Genomic DNA, 16,973 nt, shown 5'->3' with positions numbered 1-16,973 from the left:
ATCCTGATAATTTGGTTTTATGCTACCCTTTTGTACATTGCAGGAACATGTCTCTGTGGCATTTCTTGAGGAAAAGGGGAATCCCAAGTGAAACAATCTCTAAAATGAAAGCAGATAAGGTTTGCATGACTTGGCATACGTGCAAATTGAGGGGGAATGCTACTTGTGCAAATTTTGCTGATAACTCGAAAAAAATATTTGGAGATTTGGGCTAAAATTGCATCACGTTTGATTTGTGTGCTGAATAACGTGAATATATTGATCTGTAATTGAGACGAGAAATGGGAGTTTCACTCAAAACTAACTCAAATATACATACACATTTTAAACCAGGAAATGCAACAACAAAAAAGCTTGTGTCCCCACGCTATTTTCCTCCCCCAGAGTTATACATGTCGGTACTGTTCACTTTAGAGTTCAGTATTTGAAACTCCCATTCCTCATTAATTACATTACCCCCACAATCAACCGATATTACTGTTTAACAATATCCCTTGGTCCCTAGGTAGGGTGGAATGGGATGGGTTCAGTAGCTGACTCCTGCATAATGCCACTCTCGTAAACACTGATCATGAAACCGTGTAGGCCTGTCACTACCAGTATTAAAGATTACAATTATGTTTTCAGATTGACATCGCAGTCATTGTGGTCACGGAAGAGGACGAACTCAGTGACTATCTACCTATCGAAGGGGACCGTCTGGCCACGAAAGACTTCGCTAGAAAGAACAACAGCAACGAGACCTATGATGAAGCTGATGCTACTTCTTTGCATAACACTGCACAGAGAAAGACAGCTCTTGTAGACAGCCCACAAAGCCGTATGACACTACACAGAAGGGCAGAGGTCAATGATAAAGATACTGAGGCAGGGGATGCGGTCCCCAACAGATTGCGGAAATGTAAACGGAAGCTAGGCGCATCCTACTCAGCCAATCTAACTAGGCATGCAGGAAAGAAAACACAAGCAGAGATTGCATCAAAAGAAGATTGTGCTATACCAGTGGGATTTTCGATATACGATCGTGATGGTCGGTGATTGACCGATGTCAAAGGAGCACAACTGATAAGTGACCATGAAACGATCGTAGGGGTCATGCAGCGTTTGAGTCTCAAGCATTTCAGATGTTATCTTCTCGCAAAGAGGTTAAACACTGACAGTTCCATAGATGACGAGTTAATTTCAGACATGCAGCCAGCACTGAAGAAAGACACGAACACATCACTAAATGTTACTGTGCCTCAGACGAGTTTATCTTTGATGGAGAAGACAGAAGATAGCCCACAGTCACGTTCATCCCAGAAGGAAAAGACAGAAGATGACACACGACCAGGTTTGTCCCAGCAGGAACTGACTGCAAAGAGTGAAGTGATATACATCGTTACTAGTGTCCCATCCAGTGATGGGTATCAGTTCGATTCTAACGATGGTTACATCGTGGAGAATATAGCAAGTACCAGCAGTGTGTACTTGCCACCAATTGAAACGTACATGATGGAGAATGCAGAAAGCACAAGCAGCGTGTACATACCACGTACATACAGCGTGCGTTTGTCAATGAGGACATCGTGGCACGAGCTGCAAATGACTCTGGTGTGACACAGTTTGGCCCACAACCACACGGCGATCTGGATGACACTTTGCTTGACACTGTGAGAGAATTTTCTGTACATCGTGGAAATGTCTGCTTCGACTTGATTGACTTCTTCTCAAAAGATGAGAATGATAACTGCAACTACACAACGTTCGAAATCAAGATGCTAAAAGAGAATGGGTCACCAGAAGTAGCTGAAGATAATGGAGGCATCTTGCGCGATGCACTCACTGAATTTTGGGAGTCATTTTATCTGCAGTTCACTGAGGGCAACGTCTACAAAGTCCCAGTTCTTCGACATGACATGGGAGGGGACCGGTGGACAGCTGTAGGAGCCATCATCAAGATGGGGTACGAACAAGAAGGGGTGTTTCCAATCAAACTGTCAAAACCCTTCATGCAGCAAGCAATTTTCAAGTCATGCAGCAAGGGTAAGCTGGTTGATTCCTTTCTTAAGATCGTACCTGAGATGGACAAGAATGTCCTGCAAGATGCTCTGAAAGACTTCGCATCTGTGGATAAAGATGACCTTATCTAATTCATGGAGTAACACAACGTGAAAAAGGTGATCAAAGCCGATAATGTAGCGCCCATTGTAGAAGAGGTAGCACACAAGTATTTGGTCCAGACACCAATGTTTGTGGCCGAGTGCTTCAACAAGGTGCTGCATGACATCAAAACCAGGCAGGATGATCTGTCTGGACTGTACGCGAAGCTACAGCCCAGCACAAAGAAAATACTGAAATCTCTGGTGTTCCCAGAAGACATGAATCAAGAGGAAACAATCCTCAGTTCCCATGTGAGGAAGCTTATTCGAGAAATGGATGGACCAGACTACTTGAGTATATTCCTGAGATTCTGCACAGGGTCGGACGTGATGACCAACGAGAACATAAACGTCAGTTTTACGTGCAACGATGCATCAGAAAACGTGCGTTGTCCATCATCCCACACATGTGGACAAGTTTTGGAAATTCCCCGGAGCTACGCGAAGGACCCGGCCCATACACAGTGCTCAACGCTGATTTCATGGAGTTACTGAAAAATAGATATTGGCAAATTGACATCGTCTAGGGATCATGATCCACTTGCAAGTACCCCACAAGCCCTTTTATAGGAATAGACCAGGAATACCAGGGTCACACTGTATTGAGATAATTATACGTTCTGTTTGATATAAAACTTTCATTATTTTAATTGGCATATTTCATTGGTCCTTAAATACAGGACTTTTATTGTGACGATATTAAGTGTTAGTGTATTGACACTGTTTTCGTCTTGACCAGATTACTTTGCATGTGCCTTTAGTTTTAAATGTTAGTTTATTTGTAATACATTGCTCAAACTGAACATTGTTTAGGGTGGCCTATATATCCCGCTAGTCATAAAGCTCTTCACTATTATTAGTACAATACTGATATTTGCTTGTATGGAACTTGTTTCGTAATGTTAGTTTGAAATAAGGAAAGTGTAGTTTATGTTTAACGTTTGCACAAACACTGGAATACCTCAATGGTATCATTGCCATAACAGATGGCATTTTTCACTGATCATAATATACAGGACTTCTAGTGTGACAATATTCAATATTTATGGTGGTGGACGAAATCCGGTGGTTCCCATTCATTCTCTTCCATAATCAGGGTGCATAGATGTAGTTCGAAAAGATCCAGATCACAAGGATAAATGTCTGGAAATCGGCACTCGTCCCTGCACACATCAGCTGCCAATTTCTCCACGTTGCAGAGATAATCCCTTGTCCCACAAAGGCCAGGCATATCATACATCAACATTAGTCGCCCGTGCCTGACATGTCCCAGCTCCCTCTCACGAATTCTGTGGGAATTCCACACCATGCACATTTGATCCAGTTCCTCCTGAAAAAAATGAGAAAATAATAGGTAGTATTACACTACAAATAAAAGTACCAGCGGCACTAAAGCCTCACACAAAAGCCTTTCTCCAAAGGCTGCTGCACTAGCGAAGTTTGGGCAGACGGACTGACTACGGGTGCCTTACCATAAATAGCTTCACGGCCTTTAGGGCGGCAGATCTAACCACAGCCGACTGAAAATGTGCCCTTTCCAACAAGGTCTTGTATGACTTCCTATTCATGATTAATGACAACTACAGTACATGTGCAATGGCTATTTAACACGAAAAACTTTAATTATCACTTGAGAAGCTGCGTCTGTAAATTCACACGTCAGATTGTTCAGCATAAAGAGTAACTAATCTTGGTGAATTATTGCCTGTCAATGTGATAATTTCGTAGTACCTGTACAAGGCTTTGCGTTCTCGTGCATGCAATTGCATGATTAAATACTTTTTAATTAATGTGATGAATAAATATTTGGGCGGGAATGCAATTGGATCTTTCATTATTTATAGACAACTCTGACTATGCCTACTTGTGCATGATTGTAGTCTGATACTGTCCGATGGTATAATATTATTTAACGGCCAGCCAAAAATCCTCGAAGCGTTTGTGACACTCAAAATAAAAACAGTAAGAAAAAACAACTCAAAAGTAAATAAATGGGTAATTGACAACAAAAAAACAAGGGAGGAAACAAATTGTGTCAGGAAGCCCTCATTAAAATCTCGCTATCATGTGGGCTACCCAAAAAGAAAATACATGCATTGTAGACGGGAAAATGTCAATACAAACAATACCATCAATCGACAGTTCAGTGAAAGTCGTAGGATAAAAGTGCGAGGATAATAAATGGTTGCAGTGAAGTTGAGGGTTGGTGGCTTTCATGACCTCAAAAACAAAAGTCACAGATTTAGTCGTAATGTTATCGCGGTCAAAAGCCTTGGGTCGATATCTTTCTGACCTTGAAATTAGGTCAAGTTGCATCTGTGCTATATATTTGAGGGCCCCAGCTTGAGGCATTTTAAAATTATCGGTGATGCTTTCAGTTTTCATGACACTGTGACCTTGAATCGAACTCTTGCTAGAGAGTAGGGATGCCTATTTCGTGATCCGTGACTGGGCCTATTTAGATACCTGTGATCCGTTATTGAAGCGGAGAGATACACATTTGTCTATCAGTATATATATATATATGTACATGTATCTGGCTCAATGGCACTTACTTGTATCATTTTCAAAAAACAAAATCTAAAAAGATCCTTTTCGATATCTTCTCCATTGAACTGTCCATCATTCAATAGTCCTCTAAAGTTGTTGATCCAATATTCTGTATTCTCCTTGCGCAGCATGCTCCGCCAGCATTCTATGCGATGGTTTGCTGTGCTATTGCCTTACAAGAAGCTCTCTTCACTTGCAAACCTATCGTCGTGATCTTCCCTCAAGAACCGTTGCATGTGAGCGACATAGCCATTCTCAGTTCCACGATCGCCACGTATTCGCCGAGGGCAGCCTTGCATCATGGTGACACAGTCAATAAAATATCCACCTATGACCTTGGGGTCACTGGACTATTGTTAGCTTTGAGCCATAGTACTTTGCGGGAAAACCCATCAATGCACCCGTTTATACAGATCCCATATGGCTTAAGTTTATCGTAGGAGTCTATATGCCAAATGAAGTTTGGCCGCCTTCCATTGTATTTCCTCCGCACCAGCCTCCTTGCTCTTCTCAGTGCAACTCCCCGCGGATCAAGTTCTTTGAGGATAATGCGAACAGTCTCTCTGCTAACAGTTAGTCCAGCGGCAACACATTTAAGATGCATAAAACGGTAACCATGTTGCCGGCTTGATGTTTGTTACTGGTGCTCTATGAATGCAATAACATCTTCCAATGTGGAGAATGTTTTGCGTCGAAATAGCCTAATGCCATGGAGTATCCTTCCCACTGTCCTTTTGCTTAGGACAATGTTGTGGGTTGTGAGAACAGCTAGTAACTCAACCTGCGGCAGACCTAATCTGAAGTAATGCCGAATGATGTGTTTCCATCTTCTGTCAACTGTTGCACTGATTTACAAAAACAAACGGACATATTAAGATGTATTAAGTACATGTATAAGGAATCATAATATTACAGAAAGAATGGTGGGAGGGACCAAGGATGTATCGTTCTCACTGCGTTTATATTAATACATGCATAGTACTAGAGTACGTCTAGGGGCCTCACGCCAAAGGGTATAGGGATCAAAGACTGAGGTATTAAATTATAACTGCCAAATAAGTAATGGCGGACCTATCATTCTCACCGCAAGAGTAAAGCAGGGACGGAGGTATTTACAGGAACTGGGGGATTGGCCTTTTTTAAACTGTTCTAAACTACTAGAGTGTCTTTAAAAGGGTTGTTACAGCAGTATATAAAGTGTCCATCTGTAGATTCGAGCAAGTTTTTAGATACCGGCCGCATAGTTGCAGCTACCTAGAACATCGCTAAAGACGTTTTTAAGTTTTCTGGACTTTCAGGTCTATTGAGCTTAGATTTTAAGTTATGCTCTTTGGATTTAGTAACTTCCTAGTCTTATAAAGGTCTTAAGGGTCAGGTTAACACCCAATCATCACTAATTTCACTCTGCTAATTGCTCATCATCAACCTGTCGATTGCAAGGGCACTGATCTGGAAGTAATTCTGGTCGCACTGATTCTCGTACGAGGTGACTAACGGGATCGTGTGGTGAGGCTCGCGGACTTGTTTGATGTATGTCATCTTATCCCAAATGCGTAGATCGATGCTCATGATGTCAATCACTGGATCGTCTGGTCGTGATTCGATTATTTATAAACTGCCGTCATGCAGCTGGAATATCGATGAGTGCCTCGTTAAACAATAACCAAACAGTACTGGATATCCAGTGAAAAACATATTTTCTTTGGTGCAATGTCTTCTAAATCCACGCACCCCGATTATCATAGTGGGACAGACACACCGCCCCTTCCCGCCTGCCATTGTCTGTATAAAGTGTATACCTTTACAATACAGTCATATGGTATCCTTAGGTTTTACAATATACTCTTGAGACAGTTAACTTTGGTAAATAATACACACGTAGGAGCAATATCTTGTGAAGGGGAAATCGGTTTTGGGAGTTGTGAAAATAATTATGAAATAGAATTGTGTAATCACTAAAACTACTTAAATTGTTATAGCTAATAAAATATAGATACATGCGAAGATACATGCAGCAAATACCAAACATACCACTCTATATCATGATTCCTAAACCCATTTTGGTATAACCGGACTTATTTCCGTATGTAACGTGTTTTTTCCGTTTTTCAACACTAACAGGTGGATTTTTCACAGAAACCGTTTTCGAAACATGAGCGTGTTGCATAGTCGCAGCCATCTTGAACATCGGTATAGCGATAGTGAAAATCACGTTTCCTAGAAATCATTTTCTGTCATGTGTTTTATACAATAACAGACAAACACAATCTAAATATATTTTGCACTCGTGAAAATATTATCTAAATACAAATATAGTTATTAAATAATGCATAATGTTACTTGGAATATTGTTCACCTATCATACGGTACTCCCATACGTCCAATGATAGAACCGCAACCCACGATTTTTCAGTTACTATCAAGTGTGTGCATGTATACATGTTGTACCATACACTCGACGGACTGCAACCACACACCTTCCGCCACTGTTGCCGTACTTACGGATGAGGATCCAGAAAATGATGTGGTAATCTCTGAACAGGGAATCCTGATGTAACACTGATGGGGTTGAACTTTAACAAATCTTCTGTGCAGTGATTGGCTATGAACAAAAGACGGCAAAATTAATGAATATGCACAAACCTTAATGGTTCCGCCACGCTCTCATACCCAGTATCAAACCGGTACCGAACAATGCACCTTCATCGTAACCGTGTTTATTGGCCATGGTTTATTTTAAGATTCTTGGAAATCTACGGTAGCGTTTAGGCGATACTGATTTTGCTCGAGTTACTGCTATCTTTAGCTTTCCACAAATGATGCTGGACCTGTATTGAGAGATGACGGCCACAGATACCCATGACAGCTACTGGACTATTTGTATCCATACTGGAGGGTCTCATACTGATCATGTTGTCAGAAGAGTATCGAGGCGATTCTGTTGTTAACCGTTAGTGGTATGGCGGAAAGAAGCGTTGATCTGACATCCAGTTCATGGTAGAGAATGTTTATCGTGATGCCATCATTCGGCAGGTTCGATGTGGATCTTTCATTGCACACATGTGTTTCTTTTTTTCTTGCTGTTTTCATTTTTTTATCAGTAATTCATAATCATGTTTTAATAAAGTAGTTTAAAACTGACATGAGGACATTGAATTATTTAATAGCAGGTTCGGTTAAGCGCCGCGGCGACATACAATCCTACTTTCGGTTTCGTTTCACTGAAAATAAGTATTTAAAGGCTGCCGATGTATGTTGAACTATTTATAATCTAAGTGTTTGTTTGTGCGAGTGAGTGAGTGAGTGTCTTTCGGTTCGTATGAAAAACATCAACGTGATTATTGTGAACGTGCCCTTCCTGTTGACACGACGTCGTTGTGATAGCGTCAATAGCACATTAAATATAACTGTAGATAGTACTATTCTGTTACCAAGTGCAATGTTGCCTTTCCACTTTTCATATGGAAGGCAGAACTACACAGCTTCTTGCAGAATAGGATGCATCAGAATTTGAAACATTTATTTATAGATACAAGCTTGTCATTTTCAGATTATAACAAATTAGGACCTCATTTCTGATTCTACCGCGTATTTGGGAAATACTCTTTTCTGAGTGGTCAATTAGAGGTATCAAATGACAATAACAATCTGATTGAAACAGCCGATTTGATGAAAACTACAATATTCAAAGTATGTATGGCGATACATTTTGTGAGTGAGTGAGTGAGTTGGGTTTTAACGGCGCTTTTAACAGTATTCCAGTTTTTTCGCGGCGTGTCAGCTTAATGTGGAAGGAAAGCCCGAAGTAATGCAGGTCCTAGACGTTTATCACTTCGGTGAAACCCACGAGCACGGTGCTGACAAACCTAGAAACATAATTGGGGCGAACCGGGATTCGAACCCACAATCATAGTTTTCTGACGTCCAAAAGGGACGCAACTCTGCACAGCGAATCGCGGCGCCTTTGACGACTTGGCCACCCGTGCACCCGATACATTTTGTGTAGAAAGCACGATAAAAATGAGAATCAAGTTTTAAGGACATCATGAAAGCTTTAAATTTGGCGCTTTTCTACAGCTGACACAACAATATTAATGGTTTTTCGATGGTGATGTATGTAAAATGGGTATCATAGGTGTGTTTTGGACCCTAAGTTTGCAGTGTTTCAGCGACGGTCTTCATCTAAGAAACGTTTGATAACATTTGTAAGTTTTTGGTCAAATCCAATATTTAAGTGTATCCTTTCTTTTACCCGGCGGTTTATATGCCACTGAAGCACATTGATTTGAAAAAGCACATAATGCGCTAATACTGTCTTGTGTGAACGCTACTAATTATAACGGTGTTTTCTGCATTGAAATAGACAACCCAAGACCAATGCCGCTTCACGCAATATATTCCATAACACCAGAGAGTTCGCGTGTAATTTTGTCATATGAGTAGAACGGAAATAAATGTAATGTGTTTTCAATGTAGAGCTGAGTTACTCGATTTTTGAACGGCACAATATTCTACATTTGGATCGGTTCAAAATTATATCCTAATTTAGATATCAAGCAGCTAGACTCACAAATGTAAACAGCAAAATACATATTTTATATTAGTTAGTTTGAAATAATCAAATTATACCAGGGGCTATAATCTAACCGGGGTTTGTGATGGCAATAAGAAGGTCCAACACAGGCTACGGGTGTGAGTCTTTATTGCCTTAGCAGATAATGACACCCTGTAATGTACAAAACAATAAGATTATAAAAAACAGTAGTACACAGGTTTCATACACATACATATTAATACAATACAAAGCGACCTTTCATTTAATATAAACATAGTCTATATTCATTACATGAACATGAACTTAATAATCAATGATATATAAAATCATTATCTTAACCCTGATGTAGCAAACGATTTATCAGGGGCGATAACTCGATCCCAACATTACTTATAAGATTAAAATATATAGATGGTCGATGGTTCTAAAATACAATGAACATACAAATATAATTACCACTTTGTTGGAACTACTATATTAATTCATTAACTGATATACATTTGGTATGATACACTATTTACAAAATATATTTCGTGACATGACAAACATGTAAATTATCCGTACCCTGTGGGTGACACTGGGGTGTTTGTCCTCTCCAGACAGCCGCTCAGTTGGAGAGCTATTTTGCTAACAGCACACTCCTACCATCAGAATCATCTATCAATGAACATAACATGTACGATTCGAAATGGGGAAATATAAGTAAATACATACAATGACTGGCTTTGCATACATGTTCAGTAAATACACAATGGTAAAAATCAACACATTCACGCATAGACAGAAGAAGGATGAAAAGCATTTATAGTGTTTACTTAGCCTTATTTAATTATTAGCTTAGCAATATGGTGACACAATCACCATACCAAAGATAAGCATGTTAATAATACTGAAATAACATTCCACATAACTTAGATAACACAAGTTATATTATTATACAAATACATACATAGATATTAGCTAGCAATTTTATTGATTACTAACCTCAATAATCGAATTATTTATCCAAGATGCGTCCAAGTCCAAATTGTTGACTGACTTCTGAATTGGTGTAGTGTCAAGTGCAAGATGGACGAAAAGTGCACTGTTTGAACAAGCCAATGAAAACAAGGCTTGGGTTAGAACAAAGAGGAGAAACAATGACACAAACATGTACCAACCCAACCACCCTCTACATTATAAGTAAACTAATCCAGAAGCCCATAATAGATATTGAACTAAGAATCTACTTTCCTAACAACCTAAAATAATATTACAAACCTAAAGGACCTCAAATAGATAAAACATATGTACAACAAAACTGTATGTTAACACTCGTGTCTGCCACAATAACAATATATTACAAAGAACCCTATAGAAAACGATCGTCCACGGTAAAAAACAACGCCAACACATAATAGCATATGGTATAAAATACCAATAGAATATCAATTATATTCAATTTAGACGTTTCTCATAATAATTTAAAATCGGTACATGTATAAATTCAAGCACGTGACATATTTTGATTCTGAGCTCAAAACTTTGAAACAGGATGTATGGCGGTCTGCAATGGCAAGATAAATAATAATTACCACTGTTGACACGGCTGTGTCCTTTAGTCGTGCAAACATCAGCTTATCGTAAGATCGAATCCCGGTGTGGGTTTAGAGGACATGAGGAATCTCTTCATCGCATTTATTCTGGTTGATAGTCACATTTGCTTTACTTGAGTCGGACTCAGAGAGTATAATTTGGCATCTTCCTACCTCAAGCCTTGCAAGATACTATCATAAATCAAAGAGGTTATAATTTAGCTAACTTCTGAAACTCAACAGGTCTACGGATCTGTAATTGCCAAAAAGAATTACTTTTGATTTGGAAAAGTACTTTTGCTTTGCAAATAACGGGCAAAGCGTTGTCAACTATGTCGTGACTACTGAACACTCTTTTCAATTTTTCATAATCAAGTAGAATACACACCGTTACAAATTTCTTTCAAAATTAAATGTCCAGTTAATAAAGATGTTAACTGGTCAGTTACCTTGACATCCAAACATAGACTGGTCATGAAATATGACCTGAAACTTAATGTTACTTATAACTGGAATTGTGAAAAAGAATATATACGCTTGACGCTGTATCATTGTTTGTAAACATAATGACGACATGTGGTGCCATGGCTGTGATACTACCCAACAAAGTGTCAACGCGCCGAGTCTTTGCAAGAGAGGGAATTTGTTCGATATGGAATGCAGAGCGACACAAGCAAATGCATGCCGGCTGCTGCGCGTGTTTCGCAACTCTAACAGTTAAGATGATCGACAGTTATACATAACTGCATGGAGAGAATATAAAGACTGTGTGCTAATAAATCTAAATATTAATTCAGTTACTTCATTTACGGAGAAATTAACAACGCCCTTTGACAGAATCAAAGTAAATCATTCTGGTGCGGGGCGACCAGAAAGTTATTCACACTATCACAAAATATACACGTTCAAGATTTGATAAATCGTTTTGAAAACGTATTTCAAGTAGTCGGGAATGTATTGAATTTGCCGAATTTTATTCCTTCGCTGATGACTTTGTTGACTCGCTTAGTGACTTAGACAATACATTACTTCAAATGAAATCGATTTAAAAATTGAATGTATTGAATCTTAAAAGGCACCCAGGGCTGATGAAATACCTATTGAATTCTTTAGATATGCTCTTCTTCCTGCGTTTAAGAAAGGTAAGACTGATATTCCTTCAAATTACTGGCCAATTACACCTGTGGATGTAGCGGGTAAGATACTTGCAACGATCATTTGCAAAAGACTAATTCTATGGTTCAATCAAGAAAACCTTATTGATTGAGAAAATGCGGGTTTTCGAAAGGGATTTCAGACTGTTCATAACATTTTCAGCATTGAAAGATGTAATTAAGATGGGTATGCCAATAATTTTTCTTTGCATTTATGTAAATTATGTCATAGACGTTTTAAATTATGACGGCCCGCAAGGGGTAACCCTGGGATTTGGGGAAATCTTTAATTATTCGCTGATGACATTGTCTGATGGATGTAAATGTTGTTCGGTTGCAAAACTGCCTAAATATATTTAGAACATCGTGTAATAAATGGAAGTTAACACCTAATACTGAAAAAAGTAAAATAACAATTTTCCGAAATGGCGGTACACTACGAAATTATGAAAAGTGTGAAGTAGAGAACTCAAACCTTGAGATAGTACGAAGTTTAAATGTTTGGGTGTGCAGTTATCTTCATTGGGATCGTGGCCTTTAACCCAAAGAACTTTAGCACAGCACGCATTGAAGATACTTCAGATAATAGAGCAAGCTTTGGGTAAATTATCTACTCTCCCAGATGATATTTGTTTTCACATTTTGTATGCAAAGGTTTTACCTGTTATGACTTTCGGTGCTGATATATGGAGATTTCACGATTCGACAGATACAGACAGTAGCTCTTGCAAACTTGTCTTTTCTCTCAAAAGAACTACTATCTTAAAGGCATCTTTTCCGCTATATCATATGTTCTAACAAGTGATTATATCGGGATGAGTGTGTTCATGGCTTGTTCAGCCATCACTGTAAAGCTTTGGTCCATATAAGTTATACGTGGTATCATTAATCCAAGGTATCTATCCAAAATTGGATAACACAACATATTAACCATGCCACATACTTTCTTAAATCTAAGAAAGCGCAGTAAAAATTACCTCCGAGCAGTGTTTGAAAATAAAAATGTTTGGCTGCCATCAAGACCCACATACTTTAGAAGCTGCAGGACCTGACCATACTCCTACAGCTTATTGTGACAAATAAATCGACAGGTAAATTAAGCGCAGGCCATAAGACCCCTATGAATTTGAAACTACGGGCTCCTCACGAGAGATCTACATGTCACGGGCCATTGGGCAGGCGCTTATTTCGAACACTGCCTCTGAATGGTGTGTTTTTGAATGATAGACTGTAATATATTAAATTAAATATCTGTTGTAGACTTTTGTTCCCTAAAACACCTTGGTTTTCATCAATAATATCAGAATTCTAATTTAAGTTCGCATAAAATAGAAGTAAATATTGTTCGTATTGTATTCAGTAGTAAAATACAACAGTATACGTAGTTGCCAGGTTCACTGATATTATTCGTCGTATGTAACGGTACAATAATAATATTTGTGTAAACAACAAAGCAAGGTGTGGTTCAGTTGATCCTTAATATGTTTTACGAATTCTGATGTGATTAATTGATAAGACCCATGCCAATAATTTTGAATTTCACAAAAGTGACACACGTCTAACACCTGCATCATTTGGGGCTTTCGTCCAATAATAGCTAATATGCACACAAACATTGCTTTCCAGAAATATGTGAGTTACTTTCTAAGCTACGGTACTTCAAAATCCCAAACACCCTTCTTTTATGCCTCCACAGGAAGAGCATCACGAGTTCCAGATGGAACATACGTCACACTCACCAGCAAAGACGACGTTGCAAAGAAGGAAGAGAGCAAAATGCGCCTGGAATCGGTCATGGATGAAGCAGTGAATATTCTCCAGAAAGACATTCAGGATGATCCGGTAGCATTTGGTGAACAAATTGAAAAGTTCCAGAAAGAGGACAATGTGTCCAGGGAAACAGAAAGAATCAAAGAAGCAGGGTTTCTTTCACTGACGAGGTATATGGCCTTCATTGTTATGAATGCGATGTATTTGCCTTCTTGTCAAGCGATATCCGAGTGGTTGCAAATTACCATCGCCTTGTTATAACTCCAAATATTTGGACCTTACTTGACTAACAGACACCTGAAAGAAGGGAGGCATTTGATCGTATGCAGAAGGTTAGTGCTGTTCATTGTAGGCGATGTCAAGCTAGATGGGGCAGTGGTGTGATGTACAAGGAGGCCAGGTTTGTGTACATATCGGTCATCAACTTCATGACGTACAATTCAAGCAAAAGATCCTATCACTTTAATAAATGGAGAAAAGCCCATTTAGAATGTCCTGACTTAACGGATGAGGAAGTTACCCAATTACAAACCCTAGATGGTTATGTCAATTTGGAAGGGTGATGCAGGATGAATTTGTTATTTCATCATGACGGTATATTTTTATAATTGAAAGAACCTTTCTTGTAAAATATGTTGACTTTCTTTCAACTTCCTGTCGCAATAGACCTGGGTACTAGCCAAACCATGTCAGACACAGTTTTGTTCCATTTTAAAGGGCAGAATTTGCATTACACTTTTTTCGAAATATGCGATGAACTCGGAATCCGGGGGATCTATGTGTCGAGACATCCGTTGTTCAGAAATAGTATAGTACCAAAGTGATAATAACTCTGATAGGACCACCGCTTTACTTAATTTAACGCTGTAATGACGAGTTAAAAATGTGTATATCGTTGACAATAGAGTATGACAACTGAATATTAGTTGTGTCAGTGGTATTTATTATTATTGGTTAATTATAATTAACAACTGTTCTATGTTTTTACAGTTTTGTTACATTATATGATTTTAATCAATAGTTAATAGATATTTGTTTAAGTGAAAACGTAGACGTTTCCAGGAAAACTTTACAGACAGGCAAACTACATCATGTGTACATAAGTGGTTATTTACATTTTGTTTGCACTTTATATAATGTAAGTTCTATTCAGTTTGGAAGGAGTGCTTTTAAGTGATGATTTCGTGGACCAGATATATATTGTCCTTTACAGGTTAAGCTCTTGCTTGAACGTTTTGATAGATGTGTTTTAGATATAAATCTTCTTTGAATATATATCCTCTTTGTGTTTTATGTGAGATATAATATTCAGGCCATTGAGATATATGAATGTTTTTGTTTCAACTGCCGGCATATAAAGTGTACATTTAAAATTAAAACTTCACAACCGTTATCAAAACGTTACTAGGCTGAAAACAGTCGCCGAAACACTGCGAACTTATGGTTCAAAACACAACTATGATTACCGTATCAAAGACCCACAACCAAACATGAGTGTATACTTTGTTTCGCCGGCAGTTTCAGGGGGAATTTCACATCTCTTGTAACGGTAATTCAGTATAACACTTGATATGTAGTATTTCGGAAGTATAAAAATGATATTTTCAAATACATGCTAAATTCGCCTCGAGTCAGGTTTATTGGAGGAAATTACATTATCAACTGCAGCAAGCGGACCTAAAATATATTGTTTTGCAGTACAAAATGGACCACACGTTTGAAAACTGATGTCACATCCTTGATGCGCGTGATTAATATTTCACATATCGAGTTGATCTATAATATATCTATTCATACGATTTCTCTGTTATCAGAAGGTGAATTTCACAAGGGAGTGAATTATTTGTTTTTTCAGTCACAGGGTACGGTATATTATATAGAGAGGTACACATCAAAGGTCTAAAACACTTTTGGATTTCCTCCTGCATCAAGCTGCCATGTAAGCCGTGATTTATCTGAGACACGGTTTAAAGACGTGCTAAACTGAACACACTTTCCTAACACGATACCACAAAAGATGCTTTTAAAATATATTTATTTATACAAATATAAAGTTATTGGTGTGTGGTTGTGACGTATGTTGATTTAGAGAAGTGGAAGGTTGAAAGGTTTACGTACATGTTGGTCAAGTTTACACTGAGGTGGTCAGTCGCGCCAAGAGGTACGTTTTTTCCATGTTAAAATATCATCAACAATTGTGCAAATAACTTCTGACTATTTCTCTGCGTGAAAGTCTGTGTTATCGTCTTAATTATGTCAGCTTCATGGCCGTGCCTGTGGGTTTCAACAAAGTAATAGATCTTCGTCACTTTGGACTCTCCTCCGATATCCCGTCGACACACCACGATAGAGCTGAAATACTGTTCACATTCACCCACTCACCTATCAACTATCGCATAATGTCTACAAAGAGATACATGTGTTTGCCTCAAACATAAACCCGATGATGAGTGTAACTAGAGTTGCACTGTTCCTGATATCATCACCAAGTAGGTATTAACTATAACGAAACGTCACAGCACTTGTAATTTTATGAAAGCTTGGTTAAGATATGAAGTGTCTGGATTCAAAGAAGACATTACGGTCAGTCAAAGTCGTGTATTTACTTGAGTCTGGATCAGACAAATCCGGGGGAAAATTAGCGGGTAGTTATCCAGACATTGCGATTTTACCCGACGGGGTGGGACGTTGCTTATCTTGACCAATGGTTTGTGTGGCCAAGGGTTGAATATTTACAGGCCGCTTTGATATGCCTTGAATATTGCTGAACGAGTCGGAGATCCATATACATACATCAAACAATAAATTGTTTGCCGCAATACGACTGACAGAAATACAGAAAAAATGAACAGATTCCGCCAAATGTGATCGCGACAGCGCGGCGATGTGCAACATACGACAGGTGTCACAAGGACACACACTTGTAGCCCTACAGGACTAGTAGGCCACATGTCTGAAGTACATGTACATGGAACAACTCATCACTTTAAACACGTCAAAGGGATAATCATTTGCGATTAATATACCACCTTTGTTTTAGATCAGCTAAATGCCGGCTCAGTATATGTAATACAATGATGTATCAACTCTAACTACTGCCGACTGCTATATGCAATTATTGTCCAGATCTAGAGTTTGGACAACTTCTCCACCTAACGATGTTTCTTGTAGTTTAAGTCATAACCATTAACACAAGAATCTCTGCACAAGCGCAATGCTTTAATCCTGC

The 16,973-nt window shown here is 38.7% G+C and overlaps 1 pseudogene; it reads left to right on the top strand.

Annotated features, from left to right (window-relative positions):
• Window positions 1-1,670: 1,670 nt before the first annotated feature.
• On the top strand, window positions 1,671-2,668 carry LOC139455713 (uncharacterized; annotated as a pseudogene).
• The last annotated feature ends 14,305 nt before the right edge of the window (window positions 2,669-16,973 follow it).

This window comes from Haliotis cracherodii, unplaced genomic scaffold (genome assembly GCF_022045235.1).
Source record: "Haliotis cracherodii isolate W230 unplaced genomic scaffold, xgHalCrac1.p SCAF_11, whole genome shotgun sequence".
Classification (NCBI taxonomy): Eukaryota; Metazoa; Mollusca; class Gastropoda; order Lepetellida; family Haliotidae; genus Haliotis; species Haliotis cracherodii.
This window is presented reverse-complemented; position numbering and strand designations above follow the sequence as displayed.